Source organism: Moschus berezovskii, chromosome X (assembly GCF_049115385.1).
Source record: "Moschus berezovskii isolate FMDL1 chromosome X, NW_MosBer_1.0, whole genome shotgun sequence".
Lineage (NCBI taxonomy): Eukaryota > Metazoa > Chordata > Mammalia > Artiodactyla > Moschidae > Moschus > Moschus berezovskii.
Genome location: NC_142488.1, coordinates 91,904,328 through 91,923,981, shown reverse-complemented (window position 1 = coordinate 91,923,981; position 19,654 = coordinate 91,904,328). Strand labels below are relative to the sequence as shown.

The window sequence follows — 19,654 nt, the reverse complement described above, 5'->3', positions numbered from 1 at the left end:
ACTCAGTGCTCCCACTCTAAAGTCTCAGGTCTGATCTCTGGCCAGGGAACAGAGATTCCACAAGTAATTTGTTATGGCATTAAAGGGGGCTAAAATAAACACACAAAACAAAAAGCAAAACATAACAAGAAACAAAAGGTGAACCCAGACAAACGGTAAATACAAAATCAAATAAAAAATCAAATAGACTAATAACAAAAACAATGGTACACAAACACAGACACACATACACACAAACTGAACCACAGCAGGCCAAAGAAAGTACAAAAGAGTCATCTGGCCAGCAAAGTAAACCAAAGGTTATACTGACCAATTAAAAACAAAACTAGAAACCAGAATTGAAAGAGACGCATGTACTCCAATGTTCATCGTAGCACTGTTTGTAATAGCCAGGACATGGAAGCAACCTAGATGTCCATCTGCAGACGAATGGATAAGAAAGCTGTGGTACATATACACAATGGAGTATTACTCAGCATTTAAAAAGAATACATTTGAATCAGTTCTAATGAAGTGGATGAAACTGGAGCCTATTATACAGAGTGAAATAAGCCAGAAAGAAAAACACCAATACAGTATACTAACGCATATATATGGAATTTAGAAAGATGGTAACGATAACCCTGTATACGAGACAACTAATCTTCGAATGTATAGGCATAAAGTTGTTTCTATTATTTATATTCTTAAGGCTTCTATGAGTAATTCCCATTTTGAGTATTGTCTATTTGCAAGATTTTTCTTGTTGATTATTGTTACCTGATGTTTCCCTTTTTAGAGAAGCTTTTAAAGTCAGCTTTGACTCTGTTGAGCCTCTCAATTTTATCTTTATTGCATTAATACCTGGTATGTATTAGTTGCTTTCTTTTCTTTATGCTTATTCTGTTTATTTTGCTAACTACTTAAACTGGCTGTATACTTTTATACTCATTGCTTTTCCTTTTTATGTAAAGTCTACTATATTTAAGGCCTCTGTGGATGTTTTCCACATCCCATAGGTTTTAAGACTTTGTATTTTTGTTATCTTTCTGTAATGATGTTGTTTTTAAATGCCATGTACTCAGTGAGTGATATAAACACATTGTAAATTTCAGTTTTCTAATAAAAATTTTTGAAAATTAAAAAAAATAAAATAAAATAGATAAAGTTATTACAAACAATTAAAATAAATAAATGAAAACAAAACTAATTTAAACACAAACTGGAAAACAAAACTGAACCAGAGTGCCAACTGGAGAATAAAGCAAAAAACAAAACAAACATGCTGGAAAAAAAAAAAGAAAAGGAAGAAAAGAAAACAAAAAATAGAAAAGCAGTTGTATGTGTGTTTGTTAGTTGCTCAATCATGTCCAACTCTTTGCAACCCCATGGACTGTAGCCCACCAGTCTCCTCTGTCCATAGAATTCTCCAGGCAAGAATATTGGAGGGTGTTGCCATTTCTTTCTCCATGTTATCTTCCTGTTCCAGGGACTGAACCCAGGTCTCCTGCATTGCAGGTAGATTCTTTACCATCTGAGCCACCAGGAAACCCCAAGCAGTTATATAAAGTATATAAAATTATATATGTATATATTTATATATATATATATAAAAGAGTATAGGCTGAGCTATCAAGACAAACATTGGACTAAGATCTGGTCCAAACGCATAATTCTCTTGACTTAGTGAAATTGTTTTCCCAGATTTCTCACATGATGGTCACTTCTTTTCGGGGTTCCTCTTACACCTGATACCTTAATATGATCCCCTTCTTTCTCTCCTGCCCACAAATGTACAACCACAGGAAATTCCTCTATGAACTAGTACTCAAGAAAAATTTTCAAAAGATGACTTCAAATCCAGAAGCAATAAGGGAAAACCATGGGAATACTTGATTTCATTAAAAACTGCATGGCAAAAACATCCCATAAGCAAATTAAACAGAAATTTACAAATTTGGAAAAACATACAACTAACATCACTGGCAAAGTTCATTTGTAGTAGAAACGTTTATTGTTCAGTCCCTCAGGCGTGTCCAATATTTGTGACCCCATAGACTGCAGCATGCCAGGCTTCCCTGTCCTTCACTATCTCCTGGAGGTTCTCCAAACTCATGTCCATTAGTTGGTAATGACATCCAACCATCTCATACTGTGTCGTCTCCTCCTCCTGACCTCAATCTTTCCCAGCATCGGGGTCTTTTCCAATGAGTCAGCACTATGCATCAGGTGGCCAAAGTATTGGAGCTTCAGCTTCAGTCCTTCCAATGAATAGTCAGGGTTGATTTCCTTCAGGACAGATTGGTTTGTTGTCCTTACTGTTTGAAAGCATCGAGTCTTTGGCTCTCAGCCTTCTGTATGGTCCAACTTTCACATCCATACATAACTAATGGGAAAAGCATAGTTTTGACCATATTAAACTTTGTCAACAAAATGATGGCTCTGCTTTTTAATACACTGTTTAGGTTTGTGATAGCTTTTCTTCCAAGGAGCAAGGTACTTTTAATTTCATTGCTGCAGTCACCATCTGCAGTGATTTTGGAGCCCAAGAAAATAAAGCCTGTCACTGTTACCATTATCCCCATCTGTTTGCCATGCAGCAATAGGACAGGGAAGTCCAGCATGCTGTAGTCCGTGGGGTCTCAGAGTCACACATGACTGAATGACTCAAATTAACTGAACACAGCTCAGATATGTAAGCACAGAGAGTTCAGGCAACTTGCCTTGGATGACACAGATCAGAAGTGGAAGCACAGAGAGGTTAGGAGGTGGCCTAAGATCATACAGCTCAGAAGTAGAAGCATAGAGAGGATAGGCAACTTGCCTAAGATCACACAGCTCAAAAGTGGAAACACAGAGAGGTCAGGCATATTTACTAAGGGCACACAGCTCATATATGGAAGCAGAGTGAGGTCAGGCTACTTGCGTAAGATCAAACAGCTCAGAAGTTAAAGCAAAAAGATGTCAGACAACTTGCCAAAGGTCACACAGCTCAGAATAGGAAGCACAGGGAGATTACCCAACTTGCCTAAGAACAAAGAGCTCAAAGATGAAAACACTGAAACAGGTCAGGCAACTAGCATAACATCACACAACTCAAAAGTGGAAGCACAGAGAGGTTAAGCAACTTGCCTTAGAACACACAGCTCATGTGCAAGCATAGAGAGGTTAGGGAACTTGCCTAAGGGCACACAGCTCACATATAGAAGCACAGAGATGTTAGGCACTTTCCTAAGATAACACAGCTCAAGTTTAAGCACAGAGAGGTCAGGTACCTTGGCTAAGGTCACACAGCTAATAGGTGGAAACACAGATCTGGCAACATTCCTAAGATCACACAGGTCTAAGTGAAAGCACAAAGAGGACAGGCAAATTGCCTAAGATCACAGAGCTCAAAGGTGGAAACACATAGAGGTCAGGCAACCTGCCTAAGATCAGATCCTCAAGTGTAAGCACAGAGAGGTCAGGCACCTTGACTAAGATCACACAGCTTGGATATGGATACACACAGGAGTCATGGAAATTGACTAATAGCATACAGCGAAGAAGTGGAAGCACTGAGCGGTTAAGCAACTTACTGAAGATCACACACCACCTAATTGAGAGGACTGAGCTCAGACCTCTTAATTAAATTCAGAGAAAAAATATGGAAGCACAGAGAGCTCAGCCAACTTCCTTAGGATCACACAACTCTATGTTGGAAGCACAGAGAAGTTAAGCAACTTACCTAAGATCACACAGGACCTAATTGAAAGCACTGATTTCAGATAACTTAATTAAGGCCACAGAGAAAAGATGTGGAAGCACAGAGAGCTCAGTCAACTTCCCTAAACACACACCCCTATGTTGGAAGCACAGAGATGTTAAGCCACTTACCTAATATCACACAGCACCTAAATGAAAGCACGGAGGTCAAACCACCTATAATATCACAGAGAAAAGTTGTGGAAGCACAGAGACCTCAGGCAACTTGCCTAAGATCACAGAGCTCTATGTTGGAAGCAGAGAGAGGTTAAGAAAATTACCTAAGATCACACAGCACATAACAGAAAGCACTGAGGTCAGACCACATAATTAAATTCAGAGAAAAGTTGTGGAAGAACAGAGAGCTTTGGCAACTTTCCGAAGATCACACAGTTATATGTAGAAAGCACAGAGAGGTTAAGGACCTCTCTGTGCTTCAATCATAGAGCTGTGTGATCTTAAAGAATTTGCCAGAGCTCTTTGTGCTTCCACATCTTTTCTCTGTGACCTTAATTATGTAGTCAGATCTCAGTGCTTTAACTTAGGTGCTGTGTGATCTTAGTGCTTTCGTTAACCTCTATGTTGAAACCACAGAAAGGTTAAGAATCTTACCTAAGATCACACAGCACCTAAGGGAAAGCACTGAGTTCAGACCACTTAAATAAAGTCACAGAGAAAAGATGTCTAAGCACAGAGAGATCAGGCACTTGTCTAAGATCACACTGCTATATGTTGGAGAAGCACAGAGACATTCAGCAATTAATCTCAGAACACACAGCACCTAAGTGACAGCACTGGATTCAGACCACTTAATTAAGGTCACAGAGAAAAGATGTGGAAGCACAGAGATCTCTGGGAATTTCCTTAAGATCACACAGCTCTATGATTGAAGCACAGAGAGGTTAAGCAACTTATCTAGGATCACAGAGCACCTAGGTGAAAGCACTGAGGTCAGACCACTTCATTAAGGACACAGAAAAAATGTGGAAGCACAGAGAGCTAGAGACTTGACTAAGATCTCAAAGATTCCTGGTGGAAGCACAGGGAGGTTAAGGAATTTACATAAGATCACACAGCACATAAATGAAAGCACTGAGGTCAGACCACTTAATTAAATTCAGAGAAAATTTGAGGAAGAACAGAGAGCTCAGGCAACATGCCTAAGATGGCACAGCTCTATATTGGAAGCACAGAGAAGTTCAGCAACTTACCTAAGATCACACAGCACCTAAGTGAAAGAACTGAGTTCTGACCACTTAATTAATGTAACAGAGAAAAGATGTGGAAGAACAGAGAGCTCTGGCAGCTTCCTTAAGATCACACACATCTATGATTGAAGCACAGAGAGGTTAAGCAACTTACCTAATACCACAAAGCACCTAAGTGAAAGCACTAAGGTCAGATCACTTAATTAAGTTCACTGAGAAAAGACGTGGAAGCACAGACAGCTCAGCCAACTTCCCTAAGATCACACAATTCTATGGTGGTAGCACAGAGAGTTTAAGCAACTTAACTAAGATCACACAGCACCTAAATGAAAGAACTGAGGTCAGACCACATATAATGTCACAGAGAAAAGTTGTGGAGGCAGAGAGACCTCAGGCAACTTGCCGAAGATCACACAGCTCTATGCTGGAAGCACAGAGAGGTTAACCAACTTATCTAAGATCACACAGCACCCTAACGAAAGCACTGAGGTCAGACCACTTAATCAAATTCAGGAAAAGTTGTGGAAGAACAGAGAGCTTAGGCAACTTGCCTAAGATAACAAAGCTCTATGTAGCAAGCACAGAGAGGTTAAGCAACTTCCCTAAGATTACACAAAAGCTACCTGAAAGCAATGAGGTCAGACCACATAATTAAATTCAGAGAAAACTTGTGGAAGAACAGAGAGCTTAGCCAACTTGCCTAAGATAACAAAGCTCTATGTAGCAAGCACAGAGAGGCTAAGCAACTTCCCTAAGATCACACAGCACCTAACTGAAAGCAATGAGTTCAGACCACATAATTAAATTCAGAGAAAAGTTTTGGAAGAACAGAGAGATCTGGCAACTTGCCTAAGATAACACAGCCTTATGTAGGAAAAACAGAGTGCTTAAGCAACTTCCCTAAGATAAGAAAGCACCTAAGGGAAACGACTGAGGTCAGACCACTTAATTAAGGTCACAAAGAAAAGATGTGGAAGCACAGAGAGCTCAAGCAATTTTCCTTAGATCACACAGCTCTATGTTGGAAGCACAGAGAGGTTAAGCATCTTACCTAAGATCACACAGCATCCAAATTAAAGCACTTGAGGTCAGACCAAATATAATGTCAAAGAGAAAAGTTGTGGAAGCAGAGAGACCTCAGACAACTTACCTTAGATCACACAGCACTACGCTGGAAGCACAGAGAGGTTAAGCAACTTACCCAAGATCACACAGCACCTAACTGAAAGCACTGAGGTCAGACCACATAATTAAATTCAGAGAAAAGTTGTGGAAGAGCAGAGAGCTTAGGCAACTTGCCTAAGATAACAGCACCAAAAAGAAAGCACTGAGGTCAGACCACATATAACGTTACAGAGAAAAGTTGTGGAAGCAGAGAGAGATCAGGCAACTTGCCTAAGATCACAGAGGAGTATGCTGGAAACACAGAGAGGTTAAGCAACTTACCGAGGATCACACAACACCTAAGTGAAAGCATTGAGTTCAGAACACTTCATTAAGATTACAGAGATAAATGTGGAAGCACATGGAGCTCACGAAACTTGCGTTAAGTTCACGAAGCTCTATTTTGGAAGCACAGACTACTTAAGCAACTTACCAAAGATCACACAGCACGTAAGTGAAAGCACTGAGCTCAGACCACTTAATTAAGGCCACAGAGAAAAGATGTGGAAGCACAGAGAGCTGAGACAATTTCCCTAAGATCACACAGCCCTATGTTGGAAGCACAGAGAGGTTAAGCATCTTACCTAAGATCACACAGCACCTAACTGAAAGCACTGAGTTTAGACCACATAATTAAATTCAGGGAAGAGATGTGGAAGCACAGAGAGCCCCAGCAACAAGCCTAAGATCACACAGGTCCATCTAGGAAGCAGTGATAGTTTAAGCAACTTACCTAAGATCAATCAGCACCTAAATGAAAGAACTGAGGTCGACCACTTACAATGTCACATAGAAAAGTTGTGGAAGCAGAGAGAGCTCAGTCAACTTGCCTAAGATCACACAGCTTTATGCTGGAAGCACAGAGAGGTTAAGCAACTTACCTAAGATCACACAAAACCTAACTGAAAAAACTGAGCTTAGACATGTTAATTAAATTCATAGAAAAGATATGGAAGCACAGAATCTCAGGCAACTTGCCTAAAATCACACAGCTCTATGTTGGAAGCACTGAGAGGTTAACAAAATTATCTATTATAACACAGCACCTAACTGAAAGCACTGAGGTCAAAGCACTTAATTAAATTCAGAGAAAATGTGTGGAAGAACAGAGAGCTCAGGCAACTTGCCTAAGAACACACTGATATAGTTTGGAAGCACAGAGAGGTTAAGCAACTTACTTAAGATCACACAACACCTAAGGGAAAGCACTGAGGTCAGACCACTTAATAAAGGTCACTGAGAAAAGATGTGGAAGCACACAAAGCTCAGGCAACTTGTCTAAGATCACACTTCTCTATGTTGGAAGCACAGAGAGGTTAAGCAACTTACCTGAGATCACACAGCACATAAGTGAAAGCACTGAGGTCAGACCACTTAATTAAAGTCAGAGAGAAACGATGTACAAGCACAGATAGCTCAGGCAACTTGCGTAAGATCACACGGCGCTATGTTGGAAACACAGAGAGGTTAAGCAACTTACTTAAGATCACACAGCACCTAAGGGAAAGCACATAGGTCAGACCACTTAACTAAGGTCAAAGAGAAAAGAAGTGTAAGCACAGAGAGCTCTGGCAACTTGCCTAAGAATATGCTACTCTTTGTTGTAAGCACAGAGAGTTTAGTCACCATACCCATCAGCACACAGCTCCTAGAGAGACATCAGGAATTCTTCGTAAGATCATTAAGATCAGAGCTGGAAGCACAGAGAGGTCAGGCAATTTACCTAAGGTCACACAGCTCATTAGGAGAAGCACAGACAGGTCAGGCAAATTGCCTAAAGTCAACACAACTTACATATGGATGCACAGACAGTTTAGGCAACTTTCCTAAGATCACAGAGCTCAGATGTTGAAGCACAAAAAGGCCAGGTAACTTGCCTAAGATCAAACAACACTCCTGGAAGCACAGAGGCCAGTCAACTTGCCTCAAATCACACGCTCAAAAATGGGAGCACCAAGAAGATAGGCAACGTGCTTTATTTTTTATTTTTTTTGCTCTTCTGTGTATTCTTGCACCTCTTTTTAATATCTTCTGCTTCTCTTAGGTTCTACAATTTTCTGTCCCTTATTGTGCCCATCTTTGCATGAAATGTTCCCTTGGTAGCTATAATTTTCTTTTTTATTTTAGTTTATTTATTTTAATTGGAAGCTAATTACTTTACATTATTGTACTGGTTTTGCCATACGTTGACGTGAATCTGCCCTGGGTGTACATGTGTTCCCCATCTTGAAACCCCCCTCCCACCTCCCTCCCCATCCCATCCCTCTGGCTGATCCCAGTGAACCAGCCCTGAGCATCCTGTATCATGCACCGAACCTGGACTGCCGATTCATTTCATACATGATAATATACATATTTCAATGCGATTCTCCCAAATCATCCCACCCTAGCCCTCTCCCACAGAGTCCAAAAGACTGTTCTATACATCTGCGTCTATTTTGCTGTCTCGCATACACGGTTATCCTTTCCATCTTTCTAAATTCCCTATATATGCTATAGTATTCTGTATTGGTATATTTCTTTCTGACTTACTTCACTCTGTATAATAGGATCCACTTTCATCCACCTCATTAGAACTGATTCAAATGTATTCTTTTTAATTGCTGAGTAATATTCCATTGTATATACATACCACAGCTTTCTTATCCATTCGTCTGCAGATGGACATCTTTAGAACACACATCTCGAAAGTGGAGGCACACAGAGGTTAGTCACCTTGGCTACAAGCACACAGCTCCCAAATGGAAGCCCAGAGGGGTCAGGAGATTTTCCTAAGATCATGGAGCTCAGAGCTGCAATCACAGAGAGGTCAGGCAATTCACTTAAGATCACGCAGTTCTAAAGTAGAAGCACAGAGAAATTATTCACTTTGTGCTTCACACTCAGCTAATAAATAGAAGCACAAAGAGCTCAGGAAACTTGCTTAAGATCACAAACCTCAGAAGTGGAAGCACAGAGAACTTAGGTAACTTGTGTAACATCACACAGCTCAAAAGTGGAAGCACAGAGAGGTTAGCCAACTTGCCTAATATCACACAGCTATTTGCTGGAAGCAGAGAGAGGTCAAGAAATTTCCTTAAGATCACATATCTCAGAAGTGGAAACACAAATGTTCAGTCACCTTGCCTACCAGCGTACACAGCTCTTAAGTGGAAGCACAGAGAGGTCAAGCAATTAGCCTAAGAACATGCAGCACATAAGTGGAAGCACAGCATGGTTAGGCACTTAGCTTTATAGCACACGGCTCAGAAGTGAAAACACGGAGAGGCTAGGCAATTTGACTAAGATCACCCAGCTCAAAAAGGAGGCACAAAGAGGGCAGAAAACTTGCTTAAGATCACACAGCTCAGGACTGGAAGCAAAGAGAGGTTAGAGAACTTCTCTAAGATATGCCAGCTCATAAGTGGAAGAAAAGAGAGGTCAGCAAACTGTATAAAATCACACCGTTCAAACACTGGAAGACCAGAGATGTTAGGCAACTTTCCTAAGATCACAGAGCTCAGTTATGGAAGCAGAGTGGTCAAGCAACTTGCCTAGTTAACACAGCTCTGAAGAGGAAGCAGGGAGAGGTCAGGCAATCTCCCTAAAATCACCCAGCTTAGATGTGGTTGCACAAGGAAGTCAGACCACTTATGTAATGACACAGACATCAGAAGTGGAAACACAGAGAGGTCAGGCAACTTGCCTCAGATAACACACATCTATGTTGGAAGCACAGAGAGGTTAAGCAACTTACCTGAGATCACACAGCACATAACTGAAAGCACTGAGGTCAGACCACTTAATTAAGGTCACAGAGAAAAGATGTGGAAGCAAAAAGAGCTCAGGCAACTTGCCGAAGATCACACAGCACTATGTTGGAAGGACAGAGAGGCTAAGCAACTTACCTAAGATCACACAGCACCTAAGTGAAAGCACTGAGGTCAGACCACTTAATTAAGGTCACAGAGAAAAAATGTGGAAGCACTGAGAGCTCAGACCTCAACCCTAAGACCACACACCTCTATATTGGAAGCACAAAGAGGTTAAGCCACCTACCTAAGTTCACACAGCACCTAAATCAAAGCACGGAAGTCAGGCCACTTATAATATCACAGAGAAAAGTTGTGGAAGCGGAGAGAGCTCAGTCAAATTGCCTAAGATCACAAAGCGCTATGCTGGAAACAGAGAGAGGTTAAGTATCTTACCTACGATGACACAGCACCTACGTGAAATCACTGTGGTCAGACCACTTAATTAAGGTCACAGAGAAAAGATGTGGAAGCACAGAGAGCTCAGGCTTCTTGCCTAAGATCCCAGAGATCTATGTTGGAAGCACAAAGAATAAGCAACTTACCTATGATCACACAACACTTAACTGAAAGCATTGAGTTTAAATCACTTACTAAAATCTAAGAAAAGATGTGGAAGCAAAGATAGCTCAGGCAACTTGCCTAAGATCACACAGTTCTATGTTGGAAGCACAGAGAGGTTAAGCATTTTGCCTAAGGTCACACAGAACCTAACTGAAAGCACTGAGGTCAGACCACTTAATAAAATTCAGAGAAAAGATGTGTAAGAACAGAGACCTTAGGCAACTTGCCTAAGATCACACAGTTCCATGTAGAAATCACAGAGAGGTTAAGCAACTTACCTAAGATCACACAGCACCTTACTGAAAGCACTGAGCTCAGACCACTTTTATTTTTTTTAATTTATTTTATTGGAGGCAAATTACCTTACATTAATATATTGGTTGGTTTTCCATACATTGACATGAATCAGCCCCGGGTGTACATGTGTTCCCTTTCTTGAACCCCCCCTCCCACCTCCCTCTTCCCCATATCCTCCCTCCAGGTCATCCTCGTGCACCAGCCCCAAGCATCCTGTATCATGCGTCGAACCTGGACTGGTGATTCATTTCACATATGTTAATATACATGCTACAATGCCGTTCTCCCCAATCATCCCACCTTCACCCTCTCCCACTGAGTCCCAAAGACTGTTCTATATACCTATGTCTCTTTTGCAGTTTCGTATACAGTGTTAAGGTTACCATCTTTCTAAATTCCATATATATGCGTTAGTATACAGTATTGATGTTTTCCTTTCTGGCTTACTTCACTCTGTATAATAGGCTCCAATTTCATCCACCTCATTAGAACTGATTCAAATGCATTCTTTTTAATGGCTGAAAAAGACTCCATTGTGTACATGTACCAAAGCTTTCTTATCCATTCATCTGCAGATGGACATCTAGGTTGCTTCCATGTCCTGGCTATTATAAACAGTGCTGCAATGAACACTGGAGTCCATGTGTCTCTTTCAATTCTGGTTTCCTCGGTGTGTATGCCCAGGAGTGCAATTGCTGGATCGTATGGCAGTTCTATTTCCAGTTTTTTGAGGAATCTCCACACTGTTCTCCATAGTGGCTGTACTAGTTTGCATTCCCACCAACAGTGTAAGAGGGTTCCCTTCTCTCCACACCCTCTCCAGCATTTATTGCATTAGACTTTTGGATAGCAGCCATTCTGACTGGTGTGAAATGGTATCTCATTATAAAGGGAGAAGAACCAAATCAATAAAATTAGAAATGAAAATGGAGAGATCACAACCGACAACACAGAAATACAAAGGATTATTAGAGAATACTATCAGCAATTATATGGCAATAAAATGAATAACTTGGAAGAAATGGACAAATTCCTAGAAAAGTACACCTTGCAAAACTGAACCAGGAAGAAATAGAAAATCTGAACAGATCCATCACAAGCACGGAACTAGAGGAAGTAATCAGAAATCTTCCAGCAAACAAAAGCCCAGGTCCAGACGGCTTCACAGCTGAATTCTACCAAAAATTTAGAGAAGAGCTAACACCTATTCTACTCAGACTCTTCCAGAAAATTGCTGAGGAAGGGAAACTTCCAAACTCATTCTATGAGGCCACCATCACCCTAATAAAGATCCCACAAAAAAAGAAAACTACAGGCCAATATCACTGATGAACATAGATGCAAAAATCCTTAACAAAATTCTAGCAATCAGAATCCAACAACACATTAAGAAGATCATACATCATGACCAAGTGGGCTTTACCCCAGGAATGCAAGGATTCTTCAATATCCACAAATCAATCAGCGTAATACACCACATTAACAAACTGAAAAATAAAAATCATAAGATTATCTCAATAGATGCAGAGAAAGCCTTTGACAAAATACAACATCCATTTATGATAAAAACCCTCCAGAAAGTGGGAATAGAAGGGACATATCTCAACATAATAAAAGCTATATATGACAAACCCACAGCAAACATTATCCGCAACCGTGAAAAACTGAAAGCATTTCCCCTAAAGTCAGGAACAAGACAAGGGTGCCCACTCTCACCACTACTCTTCAACATAGTTCTGGAAGTTTTGCCTGCAGCAATCAGAGCAGAAAAAGACATAAAAGGAATACAAATTGGAAAAGAAGAAGTAAAACGTTCACTATTTGCTGATGACATGATCCTCTACACAGAAAGCCCTAAAGACTCTACCAGAAAACTACTAGAGCTAATCAACGAATACAGTAAAGTTGCAGGATATAAAATCAACACACAGAAATCCCTTGCATGCCTATACACTAATAATGAGAAAATAGAAAGAGAAATTAAGGAAACTATTCCATTCACTGTTGCAACGAAAAGAATTAAATACTTAGGAATATATCAACCTAAGGAAACAAAAGACTTGTACATAGAAAACTATAAAACACTAGTGAAAGTAATCAAAGAGGACACTAATAGATGGAGAAATATACCGTGTTCATGGATTGGAAGAAGAAATATTGTGAAAATGAGTATACTACCCAAAGTAATTTATACATTCAATGCAATCCCTATCAAGCTACCAACGATATTTTTCACAGAACTAGAACAAATAATCTCACAATTTGTATGGAAATACAAAAAACCTCGAATAGCCAAAGCAATCTTGAAGAAGAAGAATGGAACTGGAGGAATTAACCTGCCGGACTTCAGGCTCTATTACAAAGCCACAGTCATCAAGACAGTATGGTACTGGCATAAAGACAGAAATATAGATCAATGGAACAAAATAGAAAGCCCAGAGATAAATCCACGCACCTATGGACCCCTTATCTTTGACAAAGGAGGCAAGAATATAAAATGGAGAAAAGACAGTCTCTTTAACAAGTGGTGCTGGGAAATCTGGTCAGCCACTTGTAAAAGAATGAAACTAGAACACTTCCTAACACCATCCACCAAAATAAACTCAAAATGGATTAGAGAGCTAAATGTAAGACCAGATTCTATAAAACTCCTAGAGGAGAACGTAGGCAAAACACTCTCCGACATAAATCACAGCAGGATCCTCCAAGACCCACCTTCCAGAATATTGGAAATAAAAGCAAAAATAAACAAATGGGACCTAATTAAAACCAAAAGCTTCTGCACAGCAAAGGAAACTATAAGCAAGGTGAAAAGACAGCCTTCAGAATGGGAGAAAATAATAGAAATGAAGCAACTAATAAAGGATTAATCTCCAAAATATACAAGCAGCTCCTGCAGCTCAATTCCAGAAAAATAAGTGACCCAATCAAAAAATGGGCCAAAGAACTAAACAGACATTTCTCCAAAGAAGACATACAGATGGCTAACAAACACATGAAAAAATGCTCAACATCCCTCATAATCAGAGAGATGCAAATCAAAACCACAATGAGATACCATTTCACACCAGTCAGAATGGCACCTAAATCAAAGCACGGAAGTTGTGGAAGCGGAGAGAGCTCAGTCAAATTGCCTAAGATCACAAAGCACTATGCTGGAAACAGAGAGAGTTTAAGCAACTTACCTAAGATCACACAGCACCAACGTGAAATCACTGAGGTCAGACCACTTAATTAAGGCCACAGAGAAAAGATGTCAAGCACAGAGAGCTCAGGCTTCTTGCCTAAATTACCCAGAGATCTATTTGGAAGCACAGAGAGGATAATCAACTTTCCTATGATCACACAACCCCTAACTGAAAGCATTGAGTTTAAGTCACTTAATAAATTCAGAGAAAAAATGTGGAAGCAGAGAGCGCTCTGGCAACTTGCCTAAGATCGCACAGCTCCATGATGGAAACACAGAGAGGATAAGCAACTTACCTAAGATCACACAGCACCTTAATGAAAGCACTGAGGTCAGACCACTTATAATATCACATAGAAAAGTTATGGAAGCAGAGAGAGAGCTCAGGCAACTTGCTTATGATCACACAGCTCAATGCTTGAAGCACAGAGACGTTAAAAACTTACCTACGATCACATAGCACCTAACTGAAAGCATTGAGATCAGACCACCCTATTAAATTCAGAGAAAACATGTGAAAGAACAGAGAGCTCAGGCAACTTGCCTGAGATCACACAGCTTTATGTTGAAAGTACAGAGAGGTTATTAAGGACTTACCTAAGATCGCACAGCACCTCATTGAAAGCACTGAGTTCAGACCACTTAATTAAGGTCACAGAGCAAGGATGTGGAAGCACAGAGAGCTCAGGCAACATGGCCAAGATCACACAGCTCTATGTTGCAAGCACAGAGAGGTTAAGCAACTTACCTAAGATCACACAACACCTAAATCAAGGCACCCAGGTCAGACCACTTCTAATGTCACAGAGAAATGTTGTATAAGCAGAGAGAGCTCAGGCAACATGGCCAAGATCACACAGCTCTATGCCGGAAGCACAGAGAGTTTAAGCAACTTACCTAAGATCACACAGGCCATAACAGAAAGCACTGAGGTCATACTACATAATTAAATTCAGAGAAAAGTTGTGGAAGAACAGAGAGCTTAGGCAACTTGCCTAAGATAAAACAGCTCTATGTAGGAAGCACCGAGAAGTTCAACAACTTTCCTAAGATCCCACAGCACCTAAGTGAAAGCCCTGAGTTCTGACCATTTAATGAGGATTACAGAGCAAAAATGTAGAAGCACAGAGAGCTCTGGAAACTTCTGTAAATCTCACAGCTCTATGATTGAAGTACAGAGAGCTTAAGCAACTTAAGTAAGATCACACAGCACCTAAATGAAAGCACGGAGGTCAGACCACTTATAATGTCACAGAGAAATGTTGTATAAGCAGAGAGAGCTCAGGCAACTTGCCTAAGATCACACAGTTCAATTTAGAAAGCATAGAGAGGTTAAGGAATTTACCTAAGATCACACAGCACCTAACTTAAAACACTGAGGTCTGTCCACGTAATTAAAGTCACAGAGAAAAGATGTGGAAACACAGAGAGCTCTGGCAACTTCCTTAAGATCACACAGCTCTATGATTGAAGCACAGAGAGGTTATTCAACTTATTTAAGATCACACAGCACCTAAGTGAAAGCACTGAGGTTAGACCATTTACTTAAGTTCACAGAGAAAAGACTTGGAAGCACAGAGAGCTCAGCCAACTTCCCTAAGTTCACACAACACTTTGTTGAAAGCACAGAGAAGTTAAGCATCTTACCTAAGATCACACAGCACCTAAGGGAAAGCACTGAGGTCAGACCACTTAATTAAGGTCACAGAGAAAAGATGTGGAAGCAGAGAGAGCTTAGGCAACTTGCCTAAGATAACACAGCACCTAAGTTAAAGCACTGAGTTCTGACCACATAATTAAGGTATAGAGAAAAGTTGAGGAAGCACAGAGAGCTCTGGCAACGTCCTTAAGATCACACAGCTCTATGACTGAAGCACAGAGAGGTTAAGCAATTTACCTAAGATCACACAGCACAGAACTGAAAGCACTGAGGTCAGATCACTTCATTAAGGTCACAGACAAAAGACGAGGAAGCACAGAGAGGTCAGCCAACTTCCTTAAGTTCACACAACTCTATGTTGGAAGCACAGAGAGGTTAAAAAACTTACCTAAGATCACACAGCACCTAAATGAAAGCACTGAGGTCAGACCACTTACAGTGTCACAGAGAAAAGTTGTGGAAGCAGAGAGAGCTCAGGCAACTTGCCTAAGATAACACACCTATATGAAGGAAGCACAGAGGAGTTAAGCAACTTCCCTAAGATCACACAGCACCTAAGTTAAAGATCTGAGTTCTGACCACTTAATTAAGGATACAGAGGAAAGATGTAGAAGCACAGAGAGCTCTGGCAATTTCCGTAAATCAACAGCTCTATGATTGAATCACACAGAAGTTAAGCAAATTACCTAAGATCACATAGCACCTAAATGAAAGCACGGAGGTCAGACCACTTATAATGTCACAGAGAAATGCTGTATAAGCAGAAAGAGCTCAGGCAACTTGCCTAAGATCACACAGCACTATGCTGGAAACACAGTCAGGTTAAGCACCTTAACTAAGATCACACAGCCCATAACTGAAAGCAGTGAGGTCAGACCACATAATTAAATTCAGAGAAAATGTGTGGAAACACAGAGAGCACTGGCAACTATTTTAACATCAGACAGCTCTATGATTGAAGCACAAAGAGGTTAAGCCACTTACCTCAGATCACACAGCACCTAAGTGACAGGACTCTATATAGACCACTTAAATAAGGTCGCAGAGAAAAGATGTGGAAGCACAGAGAGCTCTGACAACTTCCTTAAGATCACACAGCTTTATGATTGAAGCACAGAGAGGTTAAGCAACTTACCTACGTTAACACAGCACCTAACTGAAAGCACTGAGGTCAGACCACTTAATTAAGGTCACAGAGAAAATATGTGGAAGCACAGAGAGCTCAGTCAACTTCCCTAAGTTCACACACCTGTATGTTGGAAGCACGGAGAGTTTAAACCAGTTACCTAAGATCACACTGCACCTAAATGAAAGCACTGAGGTCAGACCACCTATAATGTCATAGAGAAAAGTTGTGGAGGCACAGAGATCTCAGGCAATTTTGCTAAGATCACACAGCTCTATGTTGGAAGCTCACAGAGGTTAAGCATCTTGCCTAAGATCACACAGCACCTACATGAAAGCACTGAGTTCAGACCACTTAATTAAGGTCACAGAGAAAAACTGTGGAAACAAAGAGAACTCAGGCAACTTGCCTAAGTATGCACTGGAGTTTGTTGGAAGCAGAGAAAGTTTAAGCAACTTACCTTTGATCACACAGCACCTAACTGAAAGCACTGAGGTTAAATCACTTAATTAAAATCAGAGAAAAGCTGTGCAAGCAGAGAGAGCTCAGGCAACTTGCCTATGATCACACAGCTGTATTTTGGAAGCAAGAGAGTTTAAGTCACCTACCTAAGTTCACACAGCACCTAAATGAAACCACGGAGGTCAGACCCCTTAATTAAGTTCACAGAGAAAATATATGGAATCACAGAGAGCTCAGACAAATTCCCTAAGATCACACACCTCTATGTTGGAAGCACAGAGTGGTTAAGCAACTTACCTAAGGTCACACAGCACCTACGTAAAATCACTGAGGTCAGACCACTTATAATGTCACACAGAAAAGTTGTGGAAGCAGAGAGATTCAGGTAACTAGACTAAGATCACACAGCTCTATGCTGGAAGCACAGAGAATTAGGCAACTAAGTTCACACTGCACATAACTGAAATCACTGAGGTGAGACCATTTAATCATATTGATAGAAAATGTATGGAAGAACAGAGAGTTCAGGCAACGTACTTGAGATCACACATATCTATTATGGAAGCACAGAGAGGTTAAGCCAGCTACCTAAGATCACAAAGAACTTAAATGAAAGCATGGAAATCAGACCACTTAATTAAGGTCACAGAGAAATGATGTGGAAGCACAGGGTCTCTGGCAATTTTCTTAATATCACACAGCTATATGATTGAAGCACAGAGAGTTTAAGAGACTTACTTAAGATTATGCAGCACCTAAATGAAAGCACTGAGTTCAGAACACTACTTAAAGTCACAGAGAAAAGATGTCGAAGCACAGAGAGCCAGGCACTTGCCTACGATCACACTGCTATGTGTTGGAAGCACAGAGAGGTTAAGCAAATTACCTAAGATCACACAGCACCTATGTGAAAGCACTAAGGTCAGACCACTTAATTACCATCACAGAGAAAAGATGTGGACGCACAGAGAGCTCTGGAAACTTCTTTAAGATCACACAGCTCTATAACTAAAGCACAGAGAGTTTAAGCCACTTATCTCAGAACACAAAGCATCTAAGTGACAGCACTGGATTCAAACCACTTAGTTAAGGTCACAGAGAAAAGATGTGGAAGCACAGAGAGCTCAGGCACTTGCCTAAGATCACACTGATATAGGCTGGAATCACAGAGATGTTAAGCAACATACTTAAGATCACACAGCACCTACGGGAAATCACTGAGGTGAGACCACTTAAAAAAGGTCACAGAAAAAACATGTGGAAGAAGACAGATTTCAGGCAACTAGCTTACGGTCACACACCTCAATGTAGGAAGCACAAAGAAGTTAAGTAACTTACTTAAGATAACAGAGCACCTAAATGAAACCACTGAGTTCAGACCATTTATAAGGTCACAGAGAATACTTGGTGAAGCAGAGAGCTCAGGCAACTTGCCTCAGATCACACAGCTCTATGATGGAAGCACAGAAGGTTAAGCTACTTACCTAGGATCACAAGACACCTAAATGAAAGCACGGAGGTCAGACCACTTATAATGTCACAGAGAAAAGTTGTGGAAGCAGAGATATTCAGGCAACTTGCCTAAGATCACACAGCACTATGCTGGAAGCACAGAGAGTTTAGGCAACTTAACTAAGATCACACAGCACCTAACTGAAAACACTGAGGTCAGACCACTTAACTAAATTCAGAGAAAAGATGTGGAAGAAGAGAAAGCTTAGGCAACTTCCCTAAGATCACAGAGTTCTATGTAGAAAGCACAGAGAAGTTCAACAACTTACATAAGATCACACAGCACCTAAGGTAAAGCACTGAGGTCTGACCACTTAGTCAAGGTCACAGAGAAAAGATGCAGAAGCTCAGAGAGCTCTGGTAATTTCCTTAAGATCACACAACTCTATGATTGAAGCACAGAGAGGTTAAGTAACTTACTTAAGATCACACAGCACCTAACTGAAAGCACTGAGGTTAAATCACATAATTAAATTCAGAGAAAAGATGTGAAAGAACAGAGAACTCTGGCAACATGCCTAAGATCACACTGCTCTATATTGGAAGCACACTGAGGTTAAGCAACTTACCTAAGGTCACAAAGCACCTAAGTGAAAGCACTGAGAACAGACCACTTAATTAAGGTCACAGAGAAAAGATGTGGAAGCACAGAGAGCTCAGCCAAATTCCCGAAATTCACACAATTCTATGTTGGAAGCACAGAGAGGTTAAGCAACTAACCTAAGATCACACATCACTTATGGGAAAGCACTGAAGTCAGACCACTTAATAAAGGTCACAGAGAAAATATGTGGAAGCACAGAGAGCTCAGGTAATTTTCCTAAGATCACACAGCATCTAACTGAAAGCACTGAGTTTTGACTACTTAATAAAATTCAGAGAAAAGATGTGGAAGCACAGAGATCTCCAACAACTTGTGTTAGATCACACAGCTCTATGTTGTAAGCACAGAGAGGTTAA

General features: G+C 40.6%; 1 long non-coding RNA gene across 1 annotated transcript; it reads right to left on the bottom strand.

The window, feature by feature from the left end:
* Positions 1–1,590: 1,590 nt before the first annotated feature.
* On the bottom strand, positions 1,591–18,787 carry LOC129535072 (uncharacterized). Its single transcript, XR_008681531.2, has 3 exons — positions 18,667–18,787; positions 8,728–8,887; positions 1,591–2,365 (listed from the first exon to the last, which is right to left on the bottom strand). It is a non-coding gene; the product is annotated as an uncharacterized LOC129535072 (long non-coding RNA).
* Between the last annotated feature and the right edge of the window lie 867 nt (positions 18,788–19,654).